This window comes from Pleurodeles waltl, chromosome 5, assembly GCF_031143425.1.
Source record: "Pleurodeles waltl isolate 20211129_DDA chromosome 5, aPleWal1.hap1.20221129, whole genome shotgun sequence".
Taxonomy (NCBI): domain Eukaryota; kingdom Metazoa; phylum Chordata; class Amphibia; order Caudata; family Salamandridae; genus Pleurodeles; species Pleurodeles waltl.
In genome coordinates, this window is record NC_090444.1 from 1,639,790,384 (window position 1) to 1,639,805,726 (window position 15,343).

At 42.6% G+C, this 15,343-nt stretch overlaps 1 protein-coding gene across 3 annotated transcripts in view; it reads right to left on the reverse strand.

Moving 5' to 3' along the window:
* CYRIA (CYFIP related Rac1 interactor A) overlaps positions 1-15,343 on the reverse strand; it is a 214,066-nt gene that overhangs the window by 130,750 nt on the left and 67,973 nt on the right. For all 3 annotated transcript variants that reach the window (XM_069235965.1, XM_069235967.1, XM_069235966.1), the window contains exon 2: positions 10,060-10,142. The gene's annotated coding sequence lies outside the window, so the exon portion shown is untranslated. The remainder of the gene's footprint in view (positions 1-10,059; positions 10,143-15,343) is intronic.

Below are 15,343 nucleotides of genomic sequence, written 5' to 3' on the forward strand. Positions count from 1 at the left end.
TTAATTCTTGCAAAATTCATATCATTATTACTGTATGGTGGATTCTTCTCTTTTTAGATTAAGAAAGGGCTAGAAATGGGTGTGTTAAGGGAAACACAGCCACACCAGGACGTGGGCTCAGGCAGACCTAACCTCAGAGATTCAATTTTGCCATCTTGGGTTTTTGGAGAATGTTGCTCCCTGGGATTGATTTTTCCCACACTTCCCAGGAAGTGGTCACTCAAGAGGGAGGTGACCTGCATGTGATTGGTCAAGAGGACCCCCTGCTTTCCACCCCAGGATAAAATTGGCAGAGTTGCACCCCCACCTCAGATCCCTACAAGGAACAAGACAAGAATAAGAACAACTGACCTGCTGCACCCCTGACCTGCACTTGGATTCTGAAGGGCTGCACCAGCTGCACACTTGGGCTTCACCACTAAAAGGACTTTGCCCGTATTCAACTGCTTTAAGAAGGGACTCCCTGTTTGCTAAAGGTAGAAAATAGCTGACCAAAGTCCCCTGCTTCAAGCCCTGAAGAATCTGAGCAACTGACCAGTGGTCATTTTTGGATTCGAGCCAGATGCATTTTGGGAGTTGGAGACCTAACCCTCAAGGAGTATCTTAAGAGCTTCTGGAACCTTGGGGTGAGTTGTGGACTCCTAAAGGACCTTCAAAGACCTTCTGGAAGAAGACCCAGAAGTTTGGAAAAAAGCTCCATATGTGGACCAACCCGACATCATGAGTCAAGCCAGCTTACGTCGACCGTGACCCGGCCTGTCTTGCAGATTTGTCCTGCTGAAAATCTCTAGAGCCCTAGACCTCCAGAATTTCACCGGGGGATCATGGAAAGGCACTCTGAAGACATTGATTCGAAATCGGCTTGCTCTGGAAGGTCGCCCGACGTCAGAGAGAAAAAGCTCCAAATGTTTTTAAGTCCAAACGTAAAAAACTGACTGAGACTTCCTGCACAGCATATCCGAGGAGGACTCCAGAGAGGTCGGCTTCAATTTCAAGTTCATCCCAGACGAAGATTTCCGTCACGAAAAATCGTCTAAGTCCGAAGGTAGAATTCTTCAACGAGGTCTCCTGCGACGCATATCCAAAGAGGGCTCCAGGGAGTTTGGATCCGACTTGTAACTTTTCTCCAGTGAGAGAAATCTTCAAGAAAAAGACTAAATCAGAAGGTAAAACTTGGACCGGGGCCTACACTACAGCTCATTGTAGCCTAGCAGGACTCCATCATTGTCAACCTCAAATTTTGACTTTTGCGACCAGATGTCCAGATTGGTGCTTTTAGTTTCTATGTGCTAAAAAACATAAAAGCTTTAAAAAAAATCATATCTCTGGTTCCCTTTAGTGGATTTTTTGTCATTTTAGTGTCATTGTAAAGATAAAAATATAATCTATTTTTTATAATTTGGTGTTGGATATTTATTGTGTTTTACTTATTTACTGTTTTGTGATTTTTAAATGTTTTACACACCTGTCTCCTAAGTTAAGCCTAACTGCTCGTTGCCAAGCTACCAAGGGTAGAGCTGAGACTGATTTATTGAGACCTGACTGGACCTAGTGTGGGTTAGTGGCCTATTACCAAGTGTTGGTACTTACCTGCCCTTACCAATAATCCACTTTCCAATATCATGAATATATACTTTTTAGCCAAGTTCGTTAAAACACCTTAGTAACGCAACAGTGTAACAAATGGGAGTCAACTGACAGACTACTGCTGGCATGCCAGACTTTGTTTCAGATTTAGACATGGAAAACATTTGACAATTTATAGAAAAATGTTCTGATATGAGCTTTCTAGTACTGTGAGGCGGGCACTCCGGGGGTCTGCAACACCTACTCAAGGGGCCAGCAAAAGCTTAGAAAATAAAAAATATAACATTAGCAGATTAATAATGTATATGTACATAAAGAAGCACAATGTTCATTTGTTTGATGAATGCTGGTTTCATCTCTTTCCTCCAACCAACAAACCTTGTGCATCCTGGGCAAACAAAAAAGGTCTCTCACCAATAATAGTAACAGACAGAAAGGTGGAGGGGGTGCGGGTTGTAAAGCTCCTCTATTATTTCCTTCTTAACCTCAGCGGTGGGAGCCGTGAATCAATAAATACCTCTGTAGAAGAGGAGCAAGAACTTGGTGCAACTTCCATAGAAAGAGAGGTGTGTCTGCCGGAGAAAGGGACCCAAGCAATTTGGGCATTACTGACATTCACCAGTTAAAGGCAGACAATAATCCAAGCACCACATTGAAAGTCATTCTCTCGCTGACTCTGGTGGCAGAGGTGTACAAAAATACTTCCAAACCAATCTTGAAGGACAGTTTAGCATCAGGGGGTTGTTCACGTTGGCTCAGTGATTTATGACTTGGCAAGCCAATGAACGGGTGAAAGTGATGGGCGTGAGGAGGGCATAGTTAGAAGCCCACAAGACTTACAACAGGTCAAAGCGCTTGCACGCTCGACTTAAAAATGACATCTCCTGGATCAGTGTCGTAAAGAATTTTAAGGTTAATTGGTCTCTAAGAAACCTGGAATGTTTCAAGTTATTTTTCATGGAAAGGTTTAAATCCTCCACACCCGCCCCAGTTGTTTCTGGTAGAGCAAAATTTGGTCTTCTCATGCTTGTGTTGCTGGAATTAATTCACATTACTTGGTTCCTGGTTGCCCCCTACCTACTTGAAGTGAAATTACTTTTTGGAAGCCTGAAGGAACTCATTACGCTTAACTTTTATAATTCATTAGGGTTGTGGGGCTTTCTCAAATGATGCAGGGCATGGTCATACAGTTCTGTTGCAATGGTGCTTCTGTGGGATTTTAACATACAAAAGTGAGCCGAACATTGTTATGTTTAAGATATCAATGACGAAAGGGGCAGAACACACTGCTCCTTGAATAAATGTCAAAAGGGGAATTGCTTAATTCCATCATTTTTTATTTCAATTTTGCAAATGTCTGGCTACCAATCCAGCCTACAGCGGAGGATGGCTCAGAACAACTATCAGTTTCATTTTCGTTTCCGCTTCTCTAGTCAGACTAATTTCAGATTTTTAGGTCTAATCGAACCAACATACTGATCATAATCCACTAAACCTCACTTTGGCCTGCAATTGCCGCAAAATGGACATTTTTCACACAGCGTTTGCTGCTAATCTGATGAAGGCTCTAGAACAAAACCGCAAATTCTAAGGAAACAAGGTAGCACCGGAGATGTTTCCATCAGAATTGTTAGTATCCTGCATTCAGGATTTTGATTGTAATCATACAAAACAGTGCCAGAGATGTTTCCACTTGAACTGTTAATTTCCTGCATTCGGGATTTTGAGATTAGTCTCCAATCAACCTCTAACCCCACTGCAATCTTTGTTTCGTTTCAGAGGTTCTGAGACCAGGTCTTGGCAGCTCTGACTCGTCCAGGTTCACATGACCGCAAGTTAGATCATACATGGTTCGATCGCAACTGCTCAAGGACACACTGTGATCTGATGAAGGCCCTGCAGAAATCACCTGGCTTTATGGATGAGGTCATGGCCTGTCAACAAAGATATAGAGCAACGACCAAAGAGCAGAAAACAGAACTGAAGCAGGAGGCCTAAGACCAGCTTTTGCAAGCCATCACACTCAAAATAGCCTTCTTTTTTGGGATATGGTGAATTGTCCAATTTTCATCTCCGGTGACAAGGCAAAGGTCTGCTTACGTATAGCCCCTGTGAGTTGGATCACACATTTTAAAGGGATCTGTGGGTTGACGGCTCCTTTAACACGGAGTTCAGGCAGAAGAGGTTAGTGAAGCTATTCTGTGCCTTTCTAAGAAAATGCACCAGGCCCAGATGGGGTGTTCTCAGATCTTTACAAACAAGACTCCATTAGATGGAGCACTCTTCTTACACATACAATCCATGCTGCAGATAGAGAAAGCTCCAGGACTCAGGCCATAATAATACCCATTTGTAAGAATAGGGAGAATGAGGCCCCCTGTTGCTACAGGTCGAGTTCTGTTATGGACTCTGTTGTTAAGGCAAATAGGGTGGATGTTGTTGTCAAGGCTTATGTCCTGGGCAGAAAAGAAGAACATTTTCTCTGAAACTCTGTGTGGTTTCAGATCAGGGCGAAGCATGCTTTAACAGTGCTTAACTCTACTCTTGATTATGGGCAAACATACAATGGCACAGCAGTATTCCCTCCATATGGCCTTTGTGGACTTAACGTCTTCTGTCAACAGGGTCAATGGGGATAAGTTACGGAAGATCATGTTAGATTTGGAAGTTGGTCAGAAAGAAAAATGTTACTTACCCAGTCAACGTCCATTTGTGGCATGCAGTGCTGTAGATTCACATGCTCTGCATTCTCCTGCCATCTAGTGTTAGGTTAGGAGTGATACAATTTTTTTTTTTTTCAATAAGTATTTTTGAGTCACAGGACTGAGTACCTCCTCCTTCTCAGTGATACTGTGCAAGAGCATTGAGTCCTTTGTCGGATGTTTTCCCGCAGGCGAGTGAGAGAAAGTAAGAGAAGTGTATATAGAGAAAATGTCCATACAATTGTATATACATATGTATAGTTACATACAAGTATAAGGTAACTGAAATGGCCACAGTCTTCTGGGGAGGGTGCATGTCAACCTACAGCACTACATTCAACGAACAGACGTCTACCGGGTAAGTAAAATTTTCTGCTTAATGGCATGTGTGGCTGTAGAGACACATGCTCTACATAGACTGTAAAGCATTCCCTCCATGAAGCAGTGGCTAGCCTGTGGGAGTTGCAGTTGTCTGAAAAAAGTGTTCTTAGGACAGCTTGTCCTATATTAGCTTGCTGACAAGCTAGAACATCTACACAGTAATGCTTTGTGAATGTATGTGGTGTAGACCAAGTTGCTGCTTTACAAATGTCAGCTAACAGAATGTTTACAAAAAACGCCATAGTGGCACCTTTTTTCCTAGTTGAATGTGTCCTTGGCTTCAGAAGTAATGGTCTTTTCACTTTAGCATAACAGATCTGCATGCATTTAACAATGCACCTAGCTATGCTATTATTTGAGATTGCATTACCCTTGTGTGGTTCTGAAAAAGCTACAAAAAATTTAGATTTCCTAAATTCTTTAGTCCTGTCAATGTAATACTTGAGTGCTCTTTTGACATCTAAGGTGTGGAGTGCTCTTTCTGCCACTGATTCAGGCTGCAGAAAGAAAACTGGCAACTCAATGGTTTGATTTGGAATTGAGAAACCACTTTTCATAGGAACCTAGGATTTGTTCGAAGGACTACCTTGTCTTTGTGTCTCTGAAAGAAAGGTTCTAACAACATTAAAGCCTGAAGCTCACTTACACTTCAGAGAGATGTAATAGCAATACAAAATGATATTTCCAAGATATGAACTGAATAGGACATGCGTGAAGTGGCACAAAAGGAGGCCCCGAGAGCCTAGTAAGCACAATATTAAGGTCCCAGGAAGGTACTGGGGGTAGCCTAGGTGGGATTACTCTTATAAGGCCTTCCACGAAGGCTCTAATTACTGGTATTTTGATTAAAGAAGTATGGTGTCTGTATGCTATAGCTGCAAGATGTAAATGGCCTCACCTCTCAGTAGCAGTAAGGAACCAACACCGCACCAGCTATAGCGCCGCCTCACCTCTCCAACTCCATGCAACATCTTTGTTTCCTCATTGTTTTCTAAGGTATGTACCTGGGGTCCATGCGACTCTGCAACAGTTCCTCTCAAGTGACATCGGACTGTTGGGAATTACTCCATCAAGATGCTGTGATAGCCCCAGTTGGAACTACTGTGCTTCTAAGCATTTTGCCAAGATTTAATCTTTGAAAGGAGGAGAAGGAGAAGAAGGAGAAAGAGAAGAAAAAGGAGGAGAAGAAGGAAAAGAAAAAGGAGGAGAAGGAGAAGAAAAGGGAGAAGGAGAAGAAAGGAAAAAGAAAAAAGAAGGAAAAGAAGAAAAAGGAAAAGAAAAAGAAGAAGGAGGAAAAGGTGGTGGTGGTATATGTGTGTGTAATTTACACATTGACTCTGAGATCAGCCTGATTGTTTGTGCCAAGCTATCAAATGGGTCATCTTAGCTGTGTGACTCTCTTCCCCTGAGTAGAGTGAGGATCACTACTTCAACAGGGTGCCAACCACTGCAAACTAAAGACCCCATTTCTAACAGCCGTCTTCTGCAATAGAAGGTACCATGTATCCAAACAGGCGTATGCGAGTCAGAGTAGGCGTACACGTTTTTTTTTTCCCCCTTTGTTTTGCTGAATGCTTTAAGGTTTCACACCAAGGAGGAAAGGCATCAGGTGTATGAAGCAAGGTTAGCTCCGAAAATTTTAGACTGGAATATGAAGCCTTCTGCGGCAGCCTTATATTTCAGGAAAGACTGCCTATCAGGCAGTAGCCGTTACCAATTCTGGGCAAGACTTAATTTACGTTCCCATTCAAAGGGCCAAACACATTGGCAGCTCTCCTCTTGGTCCTCAAAGAGATAGGTTAAGAAAGGACTTTTAAAGTAATACACTGTTCCTAAGAGGTCAGGGTGAGCTAAGGAAAGTACTCTAGGATCCTAATTAATCTGGGAGCGCGTCCATGGGGTAGGTCGAGCCGCCCTCCACCAGATCCATAAACAAAGTATGTTGTGCTGATCTGGCTTATGGCCCGCGTGATCCCATGAAGCCCCTACTCAATCTGGGAGGGGTGACGATTAGGAACTATACACTTGGTCACAATAGACTTGTGTAAGTGATTGACGATTACTTTTTTTGACTATTAGCAACACTACATAACAGCTAACTTAGCTTTAAAATTGGAGAAGTTCTTTTACACTAGGTCCTGAAGAAGCGTCACTGGATCCATCCTGGACCACCGGGACGCAAAACATGTTGACCCTATTTTGAGGTAGGGTCTCGCAGTGTCCTGACCCTCCCACCACTAGACACATAGTTTGAAAGGGGTTGAGCATTATCTCTACCTCACTTTCTCTGTTGATATTTTAACCTTGGCCTTCACCCTACACAAATAGAATAAAATCAGCATTTATCAAGGGTCCTGAGCCAATTTTATTTCTATTTTTCATCCTTTTGAACTCTCCCCTTTTCTTCCTCCCTACTCATTTGCGGGACAGTGAGGCATCATCGAAAAAAGATCTCCGGCAAAGAGCCCCCCTATGGGTGGTGCCCGTCAGACATTGCAGCGCCGGTCTGACGAGGAGCTTGTCCGATGATGAAGCATGACACCCATTTGGGTGTGTGAGGACTCTTGCTCCTATTAATTAGGATCCTAGAGTACTTTCCTTAGCTCACCCTGACCTCTTAGGAACAGTGTATTACTTTAAAAGTCACATGCATTGGAGGGTATACACTGGACCTTTAATCCTCCTCATCCCCATTATTTTTGTTAGGTTAAGAAAGGAGCCTTAACACCAAAATAAGGCTCGATTGTTACTTCACGTGAAACATAAAATGCAGCAATGAATAAATATTATATATATATAGATAGTGGATGTTCCAATTCAAAGGCTAGTATTGATGTTGGTTTAAATTAAGATTTTCCTTACAAACTGCAAGTGCTTTAAAACAAAGAACAAGAATAAAAATGCAACAAATCGATTCATGTTTTTTTTTTAGATCTGATAATATGCAGGCACAGTTTCAATCTAACCAGACGACAGTGGTATGTGAGCAGGGAAGGAAAGGGTGGAGCAGATACAGTGGGAAGATGATGGATGCGACAGAGTAGGAAAAGATGACACAGAAAACCAAGCTGGCCGCTCGGCGTTCTCGCCAAGATTTTTACACTGGTGTCATGAATTTGCCACTTGAATGACTTGCGCCGGGGAGAGGGGAGGAAAAGAAACTCGTCTCGCTGTGCTAGCACTCGAAGCACATTCTTCCGTCGTTTTCAAATATACAGCACTGTGTCATGTGCACCGGGACATGCTAAGAATACAGAGTCCGAGAAAATCCGATTAAAACCCTCAAATTGTGTATGCAATATAAGTCAACATGAGTGGGCTCAAGGAAATACACATTAGGAATGTGAATGTATGACAAAATAATTTTAATGCCAGAAGCCGCAAAATACAGACCGATATGCCCGTTTTAATGCGGACTACAGTGGGAGACATCACTACTAGGCAAATTCACATCTCTCCCAACCGTGATGCAACCAGCAACAATTTCACACTCTTGCTCACCCCTCCTCCCTTCTAAAAATAGCTAATATGCCGTAAAAACAGCTCCCTTTAAAGCCAAGGCGGCACGGAGATTACAAGAAAACGCTCTGCTCTCACATGAAACCGACCCTACACCACGGACCCGCTATCTTAGCAGGGTCGGTCTTTCCCCAGGCAGTGCCTCGGGCGAAACTACATTTTGCGTCCCTGCTGATCCTCATCCCCCACCTCTCGGGGGGAGGGAGGGGTGTGTGTGGGGGGAGGTGGCTGTGGCAGGGGCTTTCTTTTACGCTCTTTGGTCACGTCCTGGGCAAGTACCTCAGACCACTGACCAGCCTGTTAACACACTGCCCCGTTCACCTCATCTTACTCGCCTATTCAGCTGCCACACTGGAGGGGAGAGTCCATGGGAGATGGCGAGGGGAGAAGGAAGGGGAGAAAGAGAATCGGAGGGAGGCTGACGAAAAAAGATTTTGTATACTCCCCGCACTCTGCAGCTAATGACCTGAACCGGTGCCCTGGATTCGAAGCATTATTCAAGGCGGCACGGGGGTGAGCCCCTACAACTGCAGGTGTCTCGGGCCTGGGCCCGGATCGTCCATGCCAAAAGCCGGCCCCGAACTTGTGCCACTGCTCGAGAGGAGGCGAAAAAGATCTATAAACAACTTTGGTACATGGCCAGCTAGTGGCCAGGTCCACCAGAGAGAAGCAGGGAGAATGTTGCTCCTACTAGGAAGGTAGGTAACCATCAATATCCGTGATCCGCCAGTAGTGCCAAGAGGCCACTTGTGGCTCAACTGTGTACGCTACAAAGAAGTCCCTGTAAGGTAATATTTGTACCTTTGCTAATAGGTTTGGTTTAAAAAACATATGTCAATAAAACATGCACTATCATTTTGTTTAGCTTGCGTTTCCATTACAAAAATGCTCATACGAGGATTTGGTTCTGACCCACTGTTTGGCATGAACAGGTTACTGTGTGTGCAATAAAAGCTGTACTACATGCACTTTCTGGTCCCACCACTAGGGAGAAGGGTACCAATAATTTAAGTGGCAAAGAACCAGAATTTAAGCGTACTAGGTTACTAATAATGTGCCATTTGGTGTGTGCACTCCGTTAGGGGCGAGAACAAAGCGTTCCATCCCTCTTCTAATCTCTCTATAGAGGGATTTTAACCACGCCCATGTTACGTCAGTCACTTTCATTGGTTTGTGGGCTTGCCTTTTAAAATCCGCTTGTTTTCATTCGTGAAAGGGATGCATACATCATGCCTTTTCCGGTGTTTAGCCCTCTTCGAGAGCACCGGTAAACTACTGGAAACATACGAGTCTCCATGTTTTCTGTATGGTTTCTGGACTACTTTTTCCTCTTTATTTCGCAGAGCGATTGAGCTTGTTTTTTTTTTCTCCATTTAATGTGGCAAGAGAAGTCCGATTAGGAGTTTAACAACGCTAATAGTTCTACCTCAATGTAATGCAAGACCCGTTGCATTACAAATGCTTGTTTTCACATTGCTACTGTAGTTGAATTCTTCACATGCATTTCGCTTGGAAAAAACATCTTGCCACTATATTAAGTACGCTATACCGTCAACATTTTTTTGCTTCTCTTCAGCTTTTTGAATTACCATTAAACAAAAACGTGTAGTCGTACTAAAGTAAAGTACCAAAAATAAATTACCAATTAGCACAGAGACAATGCAACACAAAAATAAGTAAGTATCGCCTTCAAACTGAAGCACTAGAGGGCCCCGGCATGTGATGCAGACAGCAGGCGAAAGGAAAATTCATCTTTGCCTGAAGTGACCCAGCAGTGAACATGGAAAACCATACGGCCTCAGGCAAAAGTACAACATACATGAAAGAAAGCGTTGTGTAAAGTAATGGAAGTAACAGACAACTGAAATACCTTTGAAGTGTTACTCAATGCCGCTTTCACCGAATCATGAAATACTTCAGTTTCTTCCCTCTCAAATCATTTGTTCTGATTATCTAGAGAGAAAAGGAGAAAAGAAGGAACACGGTATAAACAATTTCTCCATAAAAACTGAGCATGTTTTAACGCAGAATGGATAACACAGGGTTTATAAAGAGGTAAGAATGCTGGGAACATGCGCAGAGAGCAAGGTGACAACAGGAAACCAGCTACAAAGTAGTAAGGAGTATTTTTTTTTTTTTTAAGTGTCAACACCAAAAGTAGTGTTTAGCAATTGTAACTACGCCTTTCAGAATTGTAAGAGGAGTTCGGCTTCTAAGGCACGTTTGAAAATCAGCGCACAGAAGGGAGCCTGCAATACCTGAAAAGGAAACTGGATCGGGGCCTTTTCCTCAACTTGAAAGGAGTTTGGGTACATGCACTTGTTCACACCTGTCAGATATAACACTGAACCCCACGTTACAACACCCAGCATCCATTAGCTCGAGATGCTAAAGGTTATCTAGTGACAGAAATATGATCACAATTCAAAGCGCTTGTCAAACACGGTTACCATATAAGGCGGCGAAATCGCTCTGCATGCAGGAGCGAACACACCGCATGCACTCATCAGCTGGCTGTTAAATTAATGCAATTAAGTTCACCCCTACGCTAACCATTCGCGCCTACCCACACATTGCAAGCCAGCCACGATCATCAAACAGAAATAAACCTGTAGTTTTTGCACCCTTAGATCTAGCAAAAGAGATTTCGTAGACTACGGGCGCACATCTATTGAAAATAACAAACATATATAGAGGTTCGTTGGTATCGGCCACCCTAAGCCAGTATTTTTAGGTTTAGTATTTTGCGCGAAGAAAGTGTGAGCATATTTTGGATCAGCCTAGCGAAATATTTCAGTCTCGCTTTTAAGTATACTAGGGCCATATGTACGAACACTTTTTCCCATAGTCCTAGAATGGGTAAAAAACCTTTGCTACATCTGGCCCCCAGTCTTTAAAGGGTGCTTCCTACTGTAGGGCATGGACAGTGACACAAAATGCCCATTAACTTCTACATGTAAACGTGTACACAGATGTGGCTTTGTGCCCTTAAAGGGTTTCCACGCTCATTTGATATTGCCTCAAGGGTGGGTTTGCGTCTCAGTGTGCTGTCACCCCATCAAGTCAGTAAGGCAAATATTTTCAGCATAACTTGACACTGTTCTACCTCATTTTCGGTTTACAGCATTGTTCTGACCCTAATTGCACTTTTGCCCCTGAACGTCTCTCCACGCTTTTGTTGATGTGGGACTACGGGTGAATCTCCTGTCGTGGTTTTGCACCTACTTTTGTTAGCCGCCCTAAATATGATCACTGCTCCAGGATAGTTTCCTCAATCCCATAAACTTTACAGCAAGAGCGTTATTTGGCACCTACATATTTTTCTGCTCCTAATGTGATTTTTGCTCCTGCAAGAGATTTAAAACTCCTGAAGATGTTGTATGCCGCGTCATTTTGCATCCAACTGTGAACGGACTCCTTTATATGCCACTATAATCATGATTACTTTGTACCAAAAGTGATTTTGACACCTAAATGTGATTTTGAAAGTTACTTGCGTGTCCCTAAAAGTTTTCACACTCATGTTAATGTAGCAGAGTCAGTGATTTTGCACCTCAATGTATAGTACCCCTTAGTTGCCACCAGGTACACCTCAGTCAGCCAATGTATTTCTAATAACAGTTTAGAAACCGGATGCCACCAGACAGCCCCCACGCCAACACCTGCCACACGCAACTGACAAAGACTGTCTGTTTTGCATTGGAAGAATTTTATTTACAGAGTTGGGATTAAAAACACGCAGTTAATTTCAATTAAAATTACATCAATAAATTCGTAACATGTCAATCAATCAAGTCATAAATCATGTAAGCATCCAGGCATCTAATGGATCCATCCGTGACCTGGACTTCCATTGGACCACACAGGTGAACCAGCGATCTGGGCTCCCTAACCACCAAGCTGTACATCCGCTGATTGGTTCAGGACTGCAGGATCCTACCTTCGGTGTTATCCAGGGGTCCCCGCCTTGGGGACCCCTCTTTTGCTTAGGGTGACTTGAATATCTCCTCTACCGCCACAAGGGCGACCAGGGGCCCAAAGGTCCTTCGCCCTCCCCCCACCTCCAGTAACAGTTAAATCAGCACACTACTAAGTCTAACTACTAACAATCTTATTTTTCCTCCCACACAAGAGAAGGAAAAGAGAAAGCAGTAACAAGCACTGGCACAGCCAATATGTCTCATTTTAGCCATCAATTGGCTTTGCCAATGCATTTTAGCAATGCTGTACAAAAAGCTTTTTTTTTTTAAGCGGCACAGCAAAGGCAAAAAAATAAAATAAAAGCGCTATAACACTATTCTTTTTGTAGATGCAGATGTGTGAACAATATAAAAAATGTAGGCAACACTCAATGATTAGTACATTTATTTAAAAGAATAACAACTTCGGAAGTTTCAAGACAATTTCTTCGTAAACAAATTGGTTCCTTCACTGATATTTAAATAAATTTTCTTCATAAACTGCAATCAGTCAACGTGTTTAGTTCAATCACTATGAGCTTCCTCAGGGCTTCAATGTTTATATATGTTGACCTGAACCATTGTTCGATATTTCAGTCATTTGTCATTGCATTTCTTTTAACTGTACACCATTCTTATTGAGTATACTTCAAGTAGGTAAGCAATTATGCCATGTTCAGCCTGCACACTTCAAAACACCATTCTGCCCGCAGATTTGTGTGACACTATATGCGGGTACATGGCTCATAATGCAAGTGTGTATGGGCTATTTTTAAAGCAGAGGTGTCAGCAGCAATTTGCTGCACAGTTCCTCCCCCTCCACTCCCCCCCCCAAAACAAAATATCTTTTTGAAAAGGATCATAGGAGACAAGGTAGGAGAGGGTGTGGAGAAAAAAGCAGAGAAAAAGCCAGGTGGGAGGAGGAGGAGAAAAGCGGCATGCAGCACACAGCCCAACACGCAGCATGGGAGAAGCTCACATGGGATGCACACGAGGGAGAGCAACACAGTGCAGGGGAGGGGAGGAGAAGCACAAGAGGAGAGAGCTGAAAAACCCATGCACACACACATGTAGTGCTTAACCAAAAAGGAAAAAGTAGTTCCTTAAAAGTGAGCCGTGGAAGAGCACAATCCAAAGGATGGTAAAGGGGTTAAGATCCAAGAAGGATCATACAAAAGAAGAGGAATGCAAGCTAACGCAAGGCAGCAAACAAGCAAGCAAGCAAGCAAATAAGAGTGAGTGGTAAAGCCAAACAATGGTAAGCAGTGCACAGACTCCAATTCCACTGTAGGTTCTTCATAAGGCCACAGTGACAAATTTGGAAAGGAGGAGTTTGTAACGAAGACTGAAAAAAGCATCAAAATCTTTCTCTAAAATAGATTTTGTCAACTTGCAAGTCGTGAGACACCATCTCATCAGAATTAAAAGCTTGCAGTCTGAAAACCACAAAAGTATAAGTTACTCACCTTCTATAGCACTCTTTTAATCAATACAGTATCATTCCAGGTTCAAAATTATAGGCTTTTTATCAGGTTTCAGAATTTTCTAGCAATAAGTCAACAGATCTTGACAGCACAGTTAAGGTGTCAACTACATAAATAAGCAACAATTGTGGCTGTGTCCAAATGGTGCGCACTTCCAAAGTATCTGCTTATGATCAGCGAATAATGTTCATGTTGATAAAGTCATAGTTTAAGATGAAGAGTGCTCCAGTGGTATGACACCCAGCCACAGGGTGTGAAGGTTGTTTCCTAAAAAGGTCACAGTCCATTTATGAAGTGAAGAAAACCACAGCACATCTTGAGGTCAAAGTCTAAATCATTTATTCCTTGGTGTTGTTACCAAAAAATAGGTGACCTAGGTCCAATACGGTACACTAGGTAAGTGATTGGTAGGCCAATACAATTTTTTGTGGTTGAGAGAAAACAGCCAGTGATTGGTAGGCCAATACAATTTCTCGTGGTTGAAAGAAAACAGCCGACACGTGTTTCGTCCAACTGGACTTTCTCAAGGCTTTACTTTTTTGGAGGTATTGTTATTTATATGGAGTTATTGTTGTTACGGATGTTGCACAAATAAGCAGGATCTAAAATGAATTACACAGGAGTCCGGAGACCATGGTAAGTCTGTTCCGATGAGACTGGATTCTTGAACTGGAAGGCCGGGAGATCGACATGAAGACTTACCATGGTCTCCGGACTCCCGTGTAATTCATTTTAGATCCTGCTTATTTGTGCAACATCCGAAACAACAATAACTCCATATAAATAACAATACCTCCAAAAAAGTAAAGCCTTGAGAAAGTCCAGTTGGACGAAACACGTGTCGGCTGTTTTCTTTCAACCACGAGAAATTGTATTGGCCTACTAATCACTGGCTGTTTTCTCTCAACCACAAAAAATTGTATTGGCCTTCTGCTTATATGCAGTAAAATCTTTCATGGTTGTGTAGTAATTCACTTAAATGCTGAACATAAACATTGAATAGGGAAGGGGATAGAAATTAACTTTGAGGAACCTGAAGTTGTTGGTACACCTTCAGAGTAGGAGTCACCAATGTTTACACTGGAAACCTGTTGGAAAGGGACAATGTAGAGCACTTAAGGACTATCCAAGCCTTTCAAGAAGTAATCCAAATAGAATACTGTGGTAATTTGTGTAAAATCCTCACAAAAGAGTTTACAGTAAAAGTAGGCAGGAGCTTCCTCCATTGAAAAGGTAGGCAGCATAATTAATTATTCTAAGGAGGCAAGTATTTGTACTGTGACCATTTTAAAACCGGACAGGAAGGAGACCCTGAGATAATATCTGTCAATGTTACTTTAAGTGGATTGCCAAAAAATTTCCAATTTCTTGGTAAGTTATGCGAGGCCCTTAGAGGATCTTAAATCCCAAGTTCTCAATTTGTATCAGTGCTGCTTTTCGTCAACACTGGCCTCACATATCTTTATTTAGAAAGTTCTGACACTACAAAGGGTGCAATTATAATGGTGAGCCAAAGAAAAGCTTGGTCAAACATGAAGGTTTCGGCAAGATGATTGGGTACTTGTGGGTACTTGGTCGTCTACACAATAAGAGGGTTTGATTTCAGCTGCTATTTTCCTGATAGTTAACTGCGTAAAAACAAACCAATTGTAGGGCTCTGGGTTTCCACAGTTGGTGTGTGGGAAGCCCGATGTAGGCAACAATATAGATC